Here is a 15556-nt window from a genome sequence, read left to right as displayed (position 1 = left end):
TGTACTGTTCACAGCAATACTAGGAGTTGGAATTAACATTATCCATCTTTTACAGATGAGGGCACTGAGGTTTAAAGTTCAGGGAACTTTTCCAAGGTCAATGGAAGTGGTGGGCTGGGATTTAAATCTAGGCCTGCACATCAGAAAGTCTAGGCTCTTCGCTACTATCAGAGGTATGAGCGTTTTCTCTTTGCACCTCTATTTTACCACCCCTCTCCCTTAGTCTTGTATCTTAGGTTCAGAATCCACAAATACTTAGGGTTTCTGACTGTGTGTTTTTCACAAAGTATAGTAGTCTCCTGTTATCCACAAGGGTTATGTTCCAAGACCCCTAGTAGATGCCTGAAATTATGGATAGTACCTAACCCTATATATACTATGTTTTTTCCAATATGCACATACTCTTTATGTCTTCTCTTTGGCATATTTGAATTTCCAGCATCACCACTCTTGTGCTTTGGAAACATTAGTAAGTAAAATAAGGGTTACTTGAACCCAAGCACTGTGATACCGCGACAGTCAACCTGATAACCCAGATGGCTGCTAAGTGGCTAATGGGTGGGTAGCATCTAACACATGGATATGCTGGACAAAGGAATGAGTTACATCCTGGAGGGGACTGAATGGGGCAGTTTGATGTTTTATCACGCTACTCAGAATGATGCACAACTTAAAACATATGAGTCGTTTATTTCTGGACTTTTCCTTTTAAGATTTTGGACCACAGTTGACCACAAGGAACTGAAACTGTGGAAAGTGAAACCGTGGGTAAGGGGGAGACTACTGCATCTAATTTAAACCCCATAACCTGCATGCCAAATGTGTCATATTATCACCTCAATTATATAGGTAAGCAAACAGACTTAGAAAATGGAAACCATTTACTTGAGATCAAACCATAGTTAATGAAGCACCAAAGCTGCCATGTGAACCCCAGTCTTAACCTAAGTCACGATTTTATAAAGTCTAATACGTAATAGACCTTGGAGACAAGGATGCTCTATCCACCTCATCCCAGCCCAGCGAATCCTGTTGGAGGTCGCTGACAGGGCACATGGGAGAGGAGAGCTTCATGTAGCTTCATTGCACCCAGGAACCAGCGCTTCTTGGACTTCCAATCTACCTGCATTTCCGGTGGGAATAGCTATTTGTTTTCTCCAAATCCTAGTGAATACTTCTCATTCCCATTTCAGATAGCTACCCAAGGCAGTAATAGTATTTCTGCACATGGCATAGAGGCATAATGGAAAGACATATAACTGTCAAATCTCCCATTCTGATGAAAAGCGAAGGCTGGGAGGACAGACTCTGAACAGAGTCGCTTTGACGTTCCTCAGCTCATTAGCAGGAATCCACCAGACACATCTCTAACTCTCAGTGGTCAGTCACACGCGGTGTTAACACAAGTGACTGGCCCTGTGGGCATAGAAGTAACTTCATTCCCTCATTAAAAAATAATTGCGGAAAGAGATGGGTTATAAGGCCAAAATTGGGCTTGCCAGGAATAAAATGGACCATGCTTAGTTTGGTTATTTAAAGAGTAGAGACTGTTAGTTTGTGTGTAACAGTTGTTTTTGGCCATCCTTGGCATGGAGGTATTCGACATAATTGTGCTAAATAGTGTGAAAGGGAAACTTGCTTCAAGGCTAATACGATAATGCCTATTATCTGGGAGACTAGAGGCAAGGCAGCTGGTAATATAATTTCTCATGCCTTTTGTTGGCGTTCAGATAAAAACAAAAGTCTCATTAAAGCGAGTTTTAAATGAATTCTATTTCTCCATTTCTCTCACAATTAATTTTTGTGCAGCCCAACTGCAATTTCCAATTCTGATGCTTTCACCCAGAGCAGGGCGGCGTGAATTGCTTGCCGACCGGCAGAGGGCAGTGCTGAGCCAAGGCTGGCTCTGGAACCTCGCTGCTGGCTGTTAAATCGTGCTTGTTATTAAATGAAATCTTAAGGCTAACGTAGCCACAGAGGAAATTAAACTGCTAATTATGTGTGTATAAAGCACGAAAAATGGGTCCAGTTGTTACTCCAGATTTCAAAGACACCCACCTCTTCTTCTTGGTTTTAAAATATGTAATTATGCCTGGAAATGGTACCTATTAACGATTTTATGCAGTGAAAGAAAAAAAATTAGAGTTATCTGTTCGCAAAGCTCGTCCCTTTCAAAGTAAATAAACAAAATATTTGTGGTTTGAGTTTAGTTTTTGTGTGTTTGTTTTTCAATTCGTCCGTGTCTTTGTAAAGTCTGAGTCATCCACAGTCTGTTAGGCCCTTTAGAACAGAGTTCTAAAGGATTGAGAGAAGATGACCATATTTACTTTTATAGCATTTTCTTAGAAAAGAAGATTTTCTGTGGAGGCAAAGATTTCAAAGATTTGGAGAGAAGTTTATTCTGATCTGGGAGGGAAAAGAGCAATAATTTCACAAATGTGCATAAGCATTTAGAAAGGTGATGTGATTGTGGACTTACCCACATGACAAGGAAATACTAAACAGATATCTCAAAGTAAGTGAGGTGTCAGTGATGGGCCAAGATTATGTTAGGTTCTTGGCGCTGTGCGAGACAGGCTGGTAGCTATCCATAGATGATCAGATAAGTGAAAGGGAAAGACATTTGATACTAGGTTTTAACAAAAATATAAATACAAACTGACAGGGAATGTCTCTGTTACAGTGAATAATTTGGGTAACTTGCATGACCCAGGCCCTTTAATTTGCAAATAGTTTTTCATTGCATTCCCATCGTTTTAGTTCCTTGCTACTCACAATGTGTTCCCTGGATCAGTACCATCCCTTTGGGAGCTTGTTAGAAATGCTGAGTCAGAATCGGCATTTCAACAAGGCTGCAGAAGACTGGATTGCAAGCTCAAGTTCAAGAAGTCCCGTTTAAGGCCATAACTCAGTAATTTGCTTCCCCTGAAAAGGGTAGCTTTCTGCTTTTATGTAGAGACAGTGCATAAAAACTAAAATAGAAAATCTCATTTTGAATTAATTAGAGTGAGTTTTTAGGGTTGTAATTGTTTTCCCCTTGGCAGCAACAAACCCTTTTGAAATCTTTAATGGAAACTTTTTCCCAGCTGGTTTTAACGGGACTTAAAACATGGGCCTGTCACGACCCTGGGTCCAGGAAGAATCAGTGCACAGCGAGGACAGGGCGTTCGCATGCTTCTTTTCGGCATTTCTTGTCCTGCCAAAGATGGTGCAATATTATGGGTTCATCGCCCCTTCCACTGACTCAGCTCTCCAGTATATCCTACGCTTTTTATGGGCTTCATGAAAGGATGATAATGACGTAGGTTACTTATCCCTCAAGAGCTATGACCCAGACGCCTTTTCCCCTTTCCTGGAGCAAGAAGGGCAGCGTGGCCAGGTCAGCCAATCATGGGAATGAGGCTCTCCTGCCTGGCAAAGTGAGATTTATCTAAAGCAGATACTTTCCACCTGGGCAATCTTAATTCATCCCCTCAGGAAAGCACAAGAAATACGGTCCCCGCAAGTCTCCTGGTACCGGGAGGCAGGCAATACCTTTTAAGCTTGTTAATATCTTATCCTGCTGGGTTCTACAACGGACTCAGAGAATAGCTCCAACTCTTCAAACCAGCATGTCAAAGGAATGCTGCTTTCAGGCAGCAAGACCGAGAGTCCGAGGTGACACTGCAGATGGCTTTATTCTGTGGTGATGGCTCCAACCGCCTTGATTAAATTGCTTCCCACATTGTCTTTCCGCCAGTGTCCCGGCAATCATCAGAGGATCTAAACTGCCAGGATCCGGGCCTGTGCTGCGAGATATTCAGGCTGCATATTATAGAGGCTCCCGCCCCTCCTTCCTTCCTCCTGCCACATGCATGCTTCCAGCGAGGCTCTGTAGAGGGCAGCTCAGGTGTACTGTGACTCCGGGAGCCTGGGGAGCCTCCCTCCTCAGCAGCAATGACCTTCTGGGCACCAGAGGCTCCCTGGATAACTGCAGCAGGGCCTCTCCGATGACCTCCCTCCACCTCCAGCCGAGGGGAAGGTCTTACCGAACGCAGGCCCAGCCTTCCTGGTTTTTCCAACAGAAACTGCAGTGGAAACAGGCCAGGTTGTATTTGGCTTTGTGAGCACTGACCTAGGACATTTGAAATTCGCCCCATACTTTTTAGGTGAGCATAAATTGTTAACAGTGATACAGAGAACCATCTCTGCCCCCTGGGCAAGGTGTTTCTTCAGGAGCCTTTCGAGATGTTTGTTTGTTTCATTTATGTCCGGTTTATTGAGGTATAATTCAAAAAGAATAGAATCCATTCTTTTTAGTGTACATTTCTATGCATTTTGACAAATAAAACCACAATCAAAAGATAGAACAGTTTCATTGCCCCCCGTGTCTCCCCAAAGCCTTTGTAAAAAAACCCCACCTCAACCCCTGGTAATCACTGGTCTGTTTTCTTTTCCTATAGCGTTGCCTTTAGTCCTGGAAGATTTATTTACACTTTTGAAAAGGAGATAGGGCACTGGAGCAGGAGGGCTAGCAAATTGTTGATATCTGTCTATAAAGTCTGGGCGATGGATTCATGAGCGTTCATTAGATTCAATATTCTCTATATTTTAAGTCATTTTATAATTAAAAAGAAAATTAAATATAAAAATATTTAAAAATCTATGAAGGTAATTCTGTTCTGGAATGTACAGTCATTATCAGCGGCACTGAATCCATCTCCTTGAATATTTTCATAAATAATGAAGTGCTCACCATGCCCAGTATAAGGTAGTTACGCCATGTCCTCGTTAGTTTGGTAATAGAGGTCTAGTCGAGCTTTTCCTCGACAAGTGCCACTCGCTCCTTCATCAGTGATGACTGGGCTCTGCACTGTTTTCCTGTGAGAATCCAGTTGCATTTTGTTACTGCTGCTTCTGTTTTGCTGTTGTGGTTGAAAGTGGGGAGTTGTGAGGGCTAAGGAGCATGCACAGCGCAGAGCCCCTTTAAAAATAACCATTTGAGGTTTGTATGTTAAAGAGAAAAGGGTTATGAGGCATCTAGCTGTTCATCTCACCACACGGTCTCCTGTTAGCAGGACTTGGCTAATCCAGGGCATGGAGGGAATAAGCATGCTTTTGCCTTCATTTTACTCATCTTTTACCAAATAAAGGAGCCTTGGCTTGGGACAGGAAATAGCTAAGCTTTGAAAATAGTTGTGAGGCTTATCCCATTCTTTCATTTTAATGACTTTCCCTGGCAGTTAATCCCATCTTCCCCTTCTTCTGTGACTACACTTATTAGTATGCTCTTCAAATAGCTCAGAAAACAAACAAGGCTCTCAAAACACAGCTCAGGCCAGGTTCCCCTGGCTGAGGTGGCAAGCAAGCATGGTTCCCTGCCCCCTGGTGGCTCGATTACAGAACTCCCGCTGTGGTTACCCCCGTGGCTCATCACCCTGCCTGCCTCTGAAATGCTGGGAATAGATGGTCCAAGATGCAGCTCTGCTACTCACTGCAGAGTAGACAGGCATTTTGGCAGTGGCTGGGCTTTACTGTCTGCAAGGCATTTGCCTGTGAAGGGAGTGTGGGCTCCAGAACGTTCCTGTTCACAGAGGACCCGAGAAAGCATGGACTTTAAGCACAGAAGGTCCCAGGTTGCATTTTCCATGTGGAAAGGGTCAGTCTGTAAAACAGGCCAGGAGCTGGCCCATTAGACACTTCAGACAAGCCATGACTTCAGACACTGACTCTTCCCTCTGAGTCTGTGACATGATCTCCAAGGAAAACACTGCTTGTCAGAACCAACGGATAATCGTTTTGCAGTAATTGAGGTTATACACTATCAAGGAATATCTGTCAGACAGAATTTTGAGGTGAGTGGGATGCATAACACCATATAAAGTGAGATTCAACTCACTATCATTAATATGTAAGGAACAAATGTTAATGTTAAGTAAAGACCGAAGAAGAATTTCATGGCTAGACTATCCTGGGAGACCTTTTAGGCAGGGAGAGCAAGGCAGGGCACTAAATAGTTCTCAAACTATGACACTACTGAAGTCAATCATGTGTGATCATCATTTAATTTAGTCTCTCAAACTGTGCTCTTCCAAAATTTCTATGAAGCACGGATGGGCCTCAAATGCAATCACTGCCCTAGGATTAAAAATAATCATATATGCCGGGTTACTTCCATTTTATAGACAGAAACACCGAGTCGAGTCACCAGTGAATTACAATGATTTGTGATAGATCTCACAGTCAGTCAGTAGCAGGGCAGGAAGCAGAATTGAGAGTGTCTGTGTCTCAGATAGGAATTCTAGTCTCCAGAGCAGACGCCTTCTCCGTAGCAGTAATGAACTGCTTCACCGCCTCCTAATGTGCCTTCTTCAACTTGTCCTGCCAGGCTGCTGGAGGCTCTGGGTCACTGGGTCACAATGCAGTGTCAGCATGTCACAATAATATCAGCTGGGTGATGACAAGAGGGAGGCAAGCCTAGGGTACACAGAGACATAGCAGCACTTTTGTCATGCAGCATATGAATGGCATTATTTTTGAAAGTTTATTTTTAAAAAAAGGTTTTTGGGAATAACATAAAATAAATGAAACTAAAATAAATAACATAAAACTAAAAAATAAAAAAATGTGGATATGGGAGGCAACCAATTGATGTTTCTCTCTTTCTCTCTAAAATGAGAATTAAAAAAAAAAAATCTCTGTCCCCCTGGTTAAATGGTTTATCATCTACTTGCTGGCTTCAGCTTTGCTTTTTGTTCTTTTTCTTTTTCTTTTAATCCTCACCCAAGGGATATGTTTTTTTCATTGATGTTTAGAGAGAGAAAGAGAAACATTGATCAGTTGCCTCCTGTACCGGAGATTGAACCCGAAACCTAGGTATGTGCCCCAACCAGGAATTGAACCCTCAGCCTTTTGGTGTACATGATGACTCTCCAACCAACTGAGTTGTTGGGCCAGGGTTGGCCTCAGTTTTCCATCAGGCATTGATATTCAATTTATAGCCTGAAAACTGTAAAACAAGAATAAGGCTATACTTATGCTGAGATTATCATTGTGCAGATAATTTTACACCATAATCATGGCTCTCACCTTCTACTCTATGGAACAAGTGACCGGATATATAATACATTGTATTATAATGCTAGAGGCCCGGTGCATGGATTTGGGCACTGGTGGGGTCCCTCTGCGTGGCCTACAGGGATTGGGTCAAAACCAGCAGTCCAATGCCGCCTGCCGCTCCTGCTCATCCAGGCCCCGTTGTGCCTGCTGTCACTGCCTGGTAGGCTCACTGCCACTCTGCTGTGGTCTCGGGGCTGTGGCGGCCAGGCATGAGACCTGTGTCTGGCGCCCAGTCAGCTGAGCGGCGCTCCCGCTATGGGAGCACACTGACCACCAGGGGGGCAGCTCCTGCGTTGAGTGTCTGCCTCCTGGTAGTCAGTGCATGTCATAGCAACTGGTCGACTGGTCACTTAGGCTTTTATATATAGAGAGAGATGTATGTGCAAGATCAGTACCATTCCTTTATATTTAAAGTAAAGCTAAGAAGAACTAAGAAAACAGTGAGTATGTGTGTGTGAACAACACAATATAATGGATAGATTATATATATATGGATAGATTTTATTATTATAATCCAGAGGGAAATAAAACACTAAGATGTAAAACAATAACTTTTTGTGATGTATTACTTTCCATTGTCTAAACTGAAACAGAATTTCCTGATGAAGTTGATGATGGGATACATAGATAGTTTGATGGATATAGATATATAGATCATATATACTTCTCCATCCTTTGGTTTTTCCCCATTCCTCTGACCATCTTGCTACTTCCTCACCAGGTGGTGCCCTCTGAACCCTGCCCATGCCCCGTTCTGCTGCATGGCTCCCTTAGGTCTAGATGACATTTGGTTCATTATAAATGAGGGATAGCCAATCATGGCCCTGATTTAGTGCTTCTGGAAATATGTCTGTGTGGCCCACCTGGATATATAGAATCATCTGAGATACTTATTAAAAATGCTCATTAATGGTATCTACCCCAGATCTACTGAAACAGATGTGTTTTAAGCCCCCCTTGCCTTCTACTTTTATGCATATTCACATTTGAACTTCACTTCCTTAGAGCAGTGATCCTCAGAGGGGAATTTTCTGAAAAATGCAGGCACAGCAAATCATGCATTGTATTTGGTGGTGATGGTGATGGGTGGTAGAGTTCAAATTATCCCACAGCATCCCAATTTGGATATAACCTTATAATACCCACAGAGTGGGAATCACTACCAGGGAAGGCACATTAGGGACAGGGGTTTTCTCTCTCAGGGATGTGTTTAAGTCATTAATACAATGATAATAGTAAACAGTTGCCCTTGGGTTTTGAGATGCCCTTGAAAGCAAGTCATTAAAAGAAAAACAAACAATATTGCACACTTAGCTTTTTATATTACAAAAAGTCTTAATTGTTATGATAACATAGAAACTAAATAAATGTTTTATACAAATGGAAATGATTACTAAATACCAAAAGCTTTTTTTCTGGTTATATTTGACATAAAAGTTTTGAGGGCCGAATGAGTATTATTGTTACTTTTGGTGGCCATGAAAATGTACCAGTCACATTAGAGAGCATAATTAACTCGACGATATATGATGATATGACACATGATATGATACAATATGGGGTCAGTCCTGTCTGCTGACCCTCTGGATCAACCCTCACGTTTATACCAAAACCAGGCTTCTCTTAGTCTTCTCCTAGTTAATGCTGAGTACAGAGCGGGTAATAGGGCAGACCCTTTCCAGTGAGATGCAGAACTCCCCATAGAGGGACTTGGGCTCAAGAGCTTCCCACTGGCCTGGCTGAATCTTTTTGGAACTGCAATGCAGTCCACAATTCCTCCTGCTCTACCCTCCTTTCTTCCTTTCCTCTCTCCTTGATCTCCATAATGTGTCTGCCTGAAGGCTCCCTCTGCCTCCTCTTGCTCCCTCTTCCCATCTTCTCTTTTTTCTCCCCTAATTAAGTCTCCTGCTCATCTCATTCTGTGTTGATATCTGCTTCTTGACAGACCTGAACTAAAACACTACGCTTCATTGAAGCACTAATCATCTTGTGTTCTGTTCACTCTACCAAACACACACACACTCACACACACATGCTCTGGTAGCTTGCTTATGCTTTCCTCAACTTACCTTCTTCTTGACCATCAGAGTTGCGTCCTCTGAGTCTCATTCTCCTGGCTTCTTGCTCTCTAATGAATGATAATGAATAGTAACGAATTAAGATATCCTCTTTTGCCTTCTAATTATATAGCTTCTTGTTAATGTAGTGCTTCTAACAATAAAGATATAAAAGATTCCTAAAGACCCCTAAGAACTTCTGTGTGTGGGAATTTCAGTGCCTGGTCAGGGAGGTGCTGGGAGTCAGAGGTCCCTCAAATCACATTCTACAGGTCGCTATCTACTGTAATACTTCTGTGTAATGGTACAGTCATCACGCACCCTTTCCCTCCCTTCCCACCCAGGCCTCCCAAGCAGGGATGAAAGCTGGGAGAGTTTTCCCTCCTCTTCAAATCACCATGACAATGCCTTTCTCGCCAGACAAAAGGAGAAAGTAACTAGAAGAGTTGTCTTTGTTTGAGCTCTGTTAGAACTGTGATGTGGAGGAAGTTAGAATCTGATCAGTAATGTAGTTTCCTATATGTAGTTACACTCAAGCAGTACAAGGAAGGAAAAATGGAGGGGGCGGGAGAAATCTGGCAGCTGGAAAGCCATTGCAACCAGGAGCGTCCTGTAGTGACTATTTATCCAGTTAGACTGTCTGAGTCTCAGCTAATATAGGAAGTAAGTTGACACCCTCAGTTAGTGAACATTGCAAAAAGATCCTGAACATTGAACCCTGGAGTACCGAAGGTCTATGGCAAATGAAATAGTACTTTCCAGTTTTAATCAGAGTGTTCAAAGTGTTTCAGAAAGAGTAATACTTAAATGGATACTGGAGTGATTGTTTAAAAGCTGATATGTAAATATTTTAACTTAGGCCTAACATGCTTTCTAATTGCCTCTATATTTATCCTCAATTTATTTACTTACTCTCATACTCGCTAAATTTGGAATGAAACTTGACAACTTCCTTTGGATGCTTGGTAACTATAGCAATTGGAAGGATAATAAGGAGTAAATATGAAAGTGGCTGTATCTGCTAAGCAAGTCATTTTAAGAATTGGAGTTGCAAATCAGTTGTGCTAACTACTGGTGGGCTTTGTCAGTGGTGGAATTACATTCTCTCAAACAGTATTTTACTCACCCATTTTAACCATCTTATCCTCTACTTCGCATACTAATTCTTAACTCAGAAAGAATGCTTTTGGGACAGCAGTTAGGAAGAAAATAAATATAATAGTGTCCTATTGCTAAAACAAACATATACTTTGATCATTAGTTTTTAAAATCCTATTAAATCTTGCCGAAACCGGTTTGGCTCAGTGGATAGAGCGTCAGCCTGCGGACTGAGAGGTCCCGGGTTTGATTCCGGTCAAGGGCATGTACCTGGGTTGCGGGCACAGGATGTGCAAGAGGCAGCTGATCGATGTTTCTCTCTCATCGATGTTTCTAACTCTATCTCTCTCCCTTCCTCTCTGTGAAAAATCAATAAAATATATTTAAAAAAAATACTATTAAATCTGAATCCAAATTACCTTTCAATACTATATTTCTGCTACTCTCTATATGTACCTTACACACCAGCCAAAGCAAACAACCCATTCTTCCCAGAGATGGATGCACTGGCCTCTCAGCCTTTGCTCATTCTATTCCACCTTCTTCGAAACCATTAAGATGTGTCCACTCAGCCCCTGGAAACCACCAATCCATTCTGTTTCAGTGAGTTTGACTTTTAGATCCACATACAAATGAGATCATGCAGTATTTGTCTTTGTCTGACTTATTTTGCTTAGAATAATGGTGAGTATAATTAATGGCATTATATGAACACTTGGAAATTGCTAAGAGAGTAGACTTTAATGTTCTCACCACACACAAACACACAAAGGTAACTATATGATGTGATGGATTTGTTAACTAATCTGATTGTAGTACTCATTTTACAATATACCATACATGTATATCAAATCATCACATTGTACACCTTACACTTACACAATATTATGTCAATGAAATTGGAGGGGGGAAATTGGTGCGGGCCATCATGTAAGTACAAACTTCTACTTCACTTTTCCATGATGACTTCCTTGACTATCCAAGCAGGAAATGACCCCTCTATTACCAAAACAAACACAGCACAGGACAGTTTACAAGCACAGATTCAGGAGCTAGGCAAGTGACTTAAGTTTTCTAAGCGTCAATGTCCTTGTCTATTAAATAGGGAAAACAGCAGTTTCAAAAAATGTTTGTTTTGAAAAGTACATTAGATAAGTTATTATGATTATGCTTGTGATTTGGGTCTGAACTTTTTGCCTGTTGGTTTAAAGTACATTGTTTGTTTATAAGACTTACCTCTCCACCCAGCCGGCATGCCTCAGTGGTTGAATGTCGACCTATGAACTAGGAGGTCACTGTTTCAGTTCCCTGTCAGGGCACATGCCCGGGTTGCAGGCTTAATCCCCAGCATGGGGCATGTAGGAGGCAGCTGGTCAATGACTCTCTCTCATCATTAATGTTTCTCTCTCTCTCTCTCTCTCTCTCTCTCTCTCTCTCTCTCTCTCTGTCTCTCTCTCCCTTCTTCTCTGAAATCAATAAAAATATATTTTAAAAATATTTAATTATCCTAGTAGTTTATAAGCTTCCGGAGGTAAGAGATTGTTATCAGAAAAAAGGTCATAAGTTCGCCACAGGCATTATGAAACCCAAATTTTAAAAACTGGGCCCCCCAAAGTCAAACGTATCAGCCTAGGCTCATGCACTGAGCTGATAGGAGCTCAAGGTAAAGGCATGCTCCTGCACCTATAACAATGTTAATTTGCCTCTCCTGAACTCACTGTCCTTCTACAGACATATTTCATTTTTGGTTTCTTATATTAGTTCTGAAAGGATGTTGTAATTAGCTGTACCAGCAATTCCTGGTTGACCAACAAAAAGAAAAAAAATAGTCGGGCTTCATGCTGATGGTAAAGATGATGGATGCTCTCTTCTTTTTGGATAGTTTTGCCAGGCATGATTGATTTAATAATAGGTAGGTTTCATTTTGATGCTAGTGGCAATTGGGGAAAAAGTTGGCATGGAGAATAAGAGAGTGGTACTCCATAGCAGGTATTTAACAAAGACAGCCTAGAAATCAATATTAATCCTTTGCAGGCAGCTGAAAATTTCAAACAACTTTAGCAGATGAATGGGCCATAATGTCAATCATGGAGTATTAGTCTATTCATTGGTTCACTTTTGGACCAAATGAGAACTATTGTTGATTAAAAATCCATTCCAGAGATGCCACCACACATGTTAAACAGTTATTTCCCCCTGGGGCCAGTGTTCCTCCCTTTGCCTTTTTAGGTCTTTCTTTTAATCCCCTCAATTTCCAAGTAGCTCAGTGCTTCTCCGGTGGGCAAATTCTTACAGGCCTGTTGGAGCTCCAGGGTCATCTGCCTCCCTCCTATGGAGCAGGTGACCACACGGAGCTCTCCCCAACCAGAGAGTGCATGTAATGCACACACTAGAGATAAGCCAAGGCTGTGACGGCTGTAGGGAGAAGCCCTGTAGACCAAATCAAACTTCAGGCATGGCCCTGTGGCTGGATTTCTTGTCCTTCTCTGTTCATGTTAGTAGGAGAGGTGTCACAGCAAAGCTATGAGGAAAATTAACAAAGAAGGAACTGTGAACCTTCTCTCTTTTGTGCCTAGTATGTATATCCCAGGGTTTTATGAATAAGGCAGAAGACCTATTACAGATCCCATTTTAGTCCTGAGGTTGGCTAGAGTGGTGGGATGCTTGGAGAAATGAACTCTGAGCCAATCAATCTTCCAGGAAACAATTTTTCCGTGGTTTTCATATGTTACTTGCACCTGGTTAGTAGAAAGACACATGCCTGAAGTTGCCAAAACAGTTGGAAAGGTGCAGAAGAGATTAAGAGCGCCCATGTGAATGGTAAACAGGATCTCTCTGATGAACACGTTGGGATATGTATGCCCATCCAGGGGAGCTGTTTGTCTCTGTGGGAACTTGAAGGTTGAGGGAGCGTCCTCTTTCACAGGGAGTGCTATAGTGTCCCTGATCAGTGCAGCACACATTTGGGTATGTCCTCATGTCTTCAACCTATGTTAATGCAACGTATGTTTTTCTTCTGTCTTTTTATGTCTTTCCATCAACCAAATAATTATAATTATGGTGACAATGTCCAAGAACCTCAGTTTATAAAATTACCCCTTTCACATTGTTAATTGGAAAAGATCTAGAAAACATGTAAAAGTTTCCCCAAGGTTCCTTTGATAAAAAAGCAAGGAAAGAAATGTCTACAGTGTGGTCCCCTGCAGGACTCTGATGTTAAAGAGAATAAAATGAGATCATTCAAATTTATAATAAGCTGTGATTCTAGGAGTCAGATCCTGAAGTCTAGTTCACATCCAGGGGGAAGTGTATTCTTGATCTCTCTGTATATTCTTCTAAAGAGAGCAAACTGAAAATTTCAATTAGGAGAGCTTATAGCATTGGAAGTCTGAGAACTGGAGGGAGGCTTCGTTTAATTACAAAGAACCTCTAAAATGAGTCCACTGTTACCAGGTTTAGAAAAGAGTGAGAGGTAAAATGAATTTAACTCATTTATTTCTTACTGCAATGTAGGCACAAAAGTAGATGCGTTACATTGTTATCTTGTTTTACACTCACGACTTTTGGGAGCTCGTTGTTCTTATACCATGTTAGATGAGGTCATTGGGACTCCAGTCACATTACTGGTGAGTGATGAATTTATTCAGATGTCCCTGGCTACAGAGTCGGTAGTCAACTATTCCATGTACTATATTCTAGCATATGATCCAGACAAAGGAGACTCAGAAGTCCTCCTTTATGTCTTCTTTTCTTTCACACCTGACATCCCAATCATTAAATTATATGGAAACATTTATAAAGAGACTCCAGTCTCCTCCCTATTTCTATTATGCTGTTGGAATCTATCAGCATTTCTTTTCTGGATTATGCAGTATCCTCTTAACTGGCCTCCATGTGTCTTCCCTTGTGCACCTGTTGTTTAACTTAACATAGAAAGCTGAGTGGATCTTTTTAAATGTCAGATCAAATCACTCCTCTGCTTAAAGCTTCTGCACCAGAGAGGTAGGTACATTTGCTACAATGAATGAACTTACATTGATTCATCATTCTCACTCAAGGTCCATAGTTTACATTAGGGTTCATTCTTGGTGTTGTAGTCTGTGCGTTTCAACAAATGTCCGTCAGTATGGTATCATAGAGCATAGTTTCCCTGCCCTAAAATCCTCTGTGTTGTGTCTACTCATCTCTTCTTCCCCTGTAACACTTAGTGATCAATTATCTTTTCACAGTCTCCATAGTTTCACCATTTTCAGATTATCAGATGTTGGAACCATACAGTATGCAGCCTTTTGATTACCTTCACTCACGTAGTAATTTGCCTCCATATTTGACATCTGTATATCCTACAGAGCAAAAGACATTATTTTTTTTTATTTTAATGGAGTCCAACTTATCAATTATGTCTTTTATGAATCATGTTGTTGGTGTTGAATCTAAATAGTCATCATCTGACTCAAGGTCATCTAGATTTTTCTCCTATTTACCTTCTAGGAGTTTTATAGCTTTACATTTTACATTTAGGTCTATGATTCATTATGAGCTGATTTTTGTGAAGGCTATGCCTGTGTCTAGATTCATATTTTTTTTTCCTTTAGATGTCAATGGTTTCAGCACCATTTGTTGAAAAGGCTGTCTTTTCTCCATCATATTGTCTTCATCCCTTTGTCAAAGATTAGCATTTTGTACAAAACTGAACACCCTTGTATGATTTAAAGCATACACCAATAAACTATAAATAGAAAGGAACTCCCTCAACATGATGAATAACATTTGGAAAAAACCCACACCTAATGTTATACTCAATGGTGAAAGTCTTAAAACTTTCCTCCTTAAGATCAGAAATAAGACACGGATGACTGCTTGTGATACTCTATTCAACATTGTACTGGAAGTTGTTATAGTCAACAAATTGGTCAAGAAAAAGAAATATAAGACAAGGGCTGGAATGAAGGGGGAATGTGTAGGGACTTCTTCATGGGTGTGGAGCATGCTATTGGGGTGATGAAAGTGTTGGGCCTAGGTAGAAGTAATCATGATGATAATAATAATATTAGTAATAGTTCATTCATATTCAGACCCCAGCCAATGCCTGGAAGGAAGTTCAGGAATATGAAAAGAATGCTGGCTGGAGGTTGTAGTCCTGGAAAAAGAGGTTGCTAGAGATGGGGACTGGGATTCTGGATGAAATTTATACCAGAAACTAAATGGAGGTAAAAACTCTCAAATGACTTCAACCAACATAGCAAGGGAGGATAGCAACCTGTGACTCCGTGAGATCAGTATCAGTGTTCCTAACGCCAATC

The sequence above is a fragment of the Myotis myotis genome, unplaced genomic scaffold, assembly GCF_014108235.1.
Source record: "Myotis myotis isolate mMyoMyo1 unplaced genomic scaffold, mMyoMyo1.p scaffold_m19_p_12, whole genome shotgun sequence".
Lineage (NCBI taxonomy): Eukaryota > Metazoa > Chordata > Mammalia > Chiroptera > Vespertilionidae > Myotis > Myotis myotis.
This window is presented reverse-complemented; position numbering follows the sequence as displayed.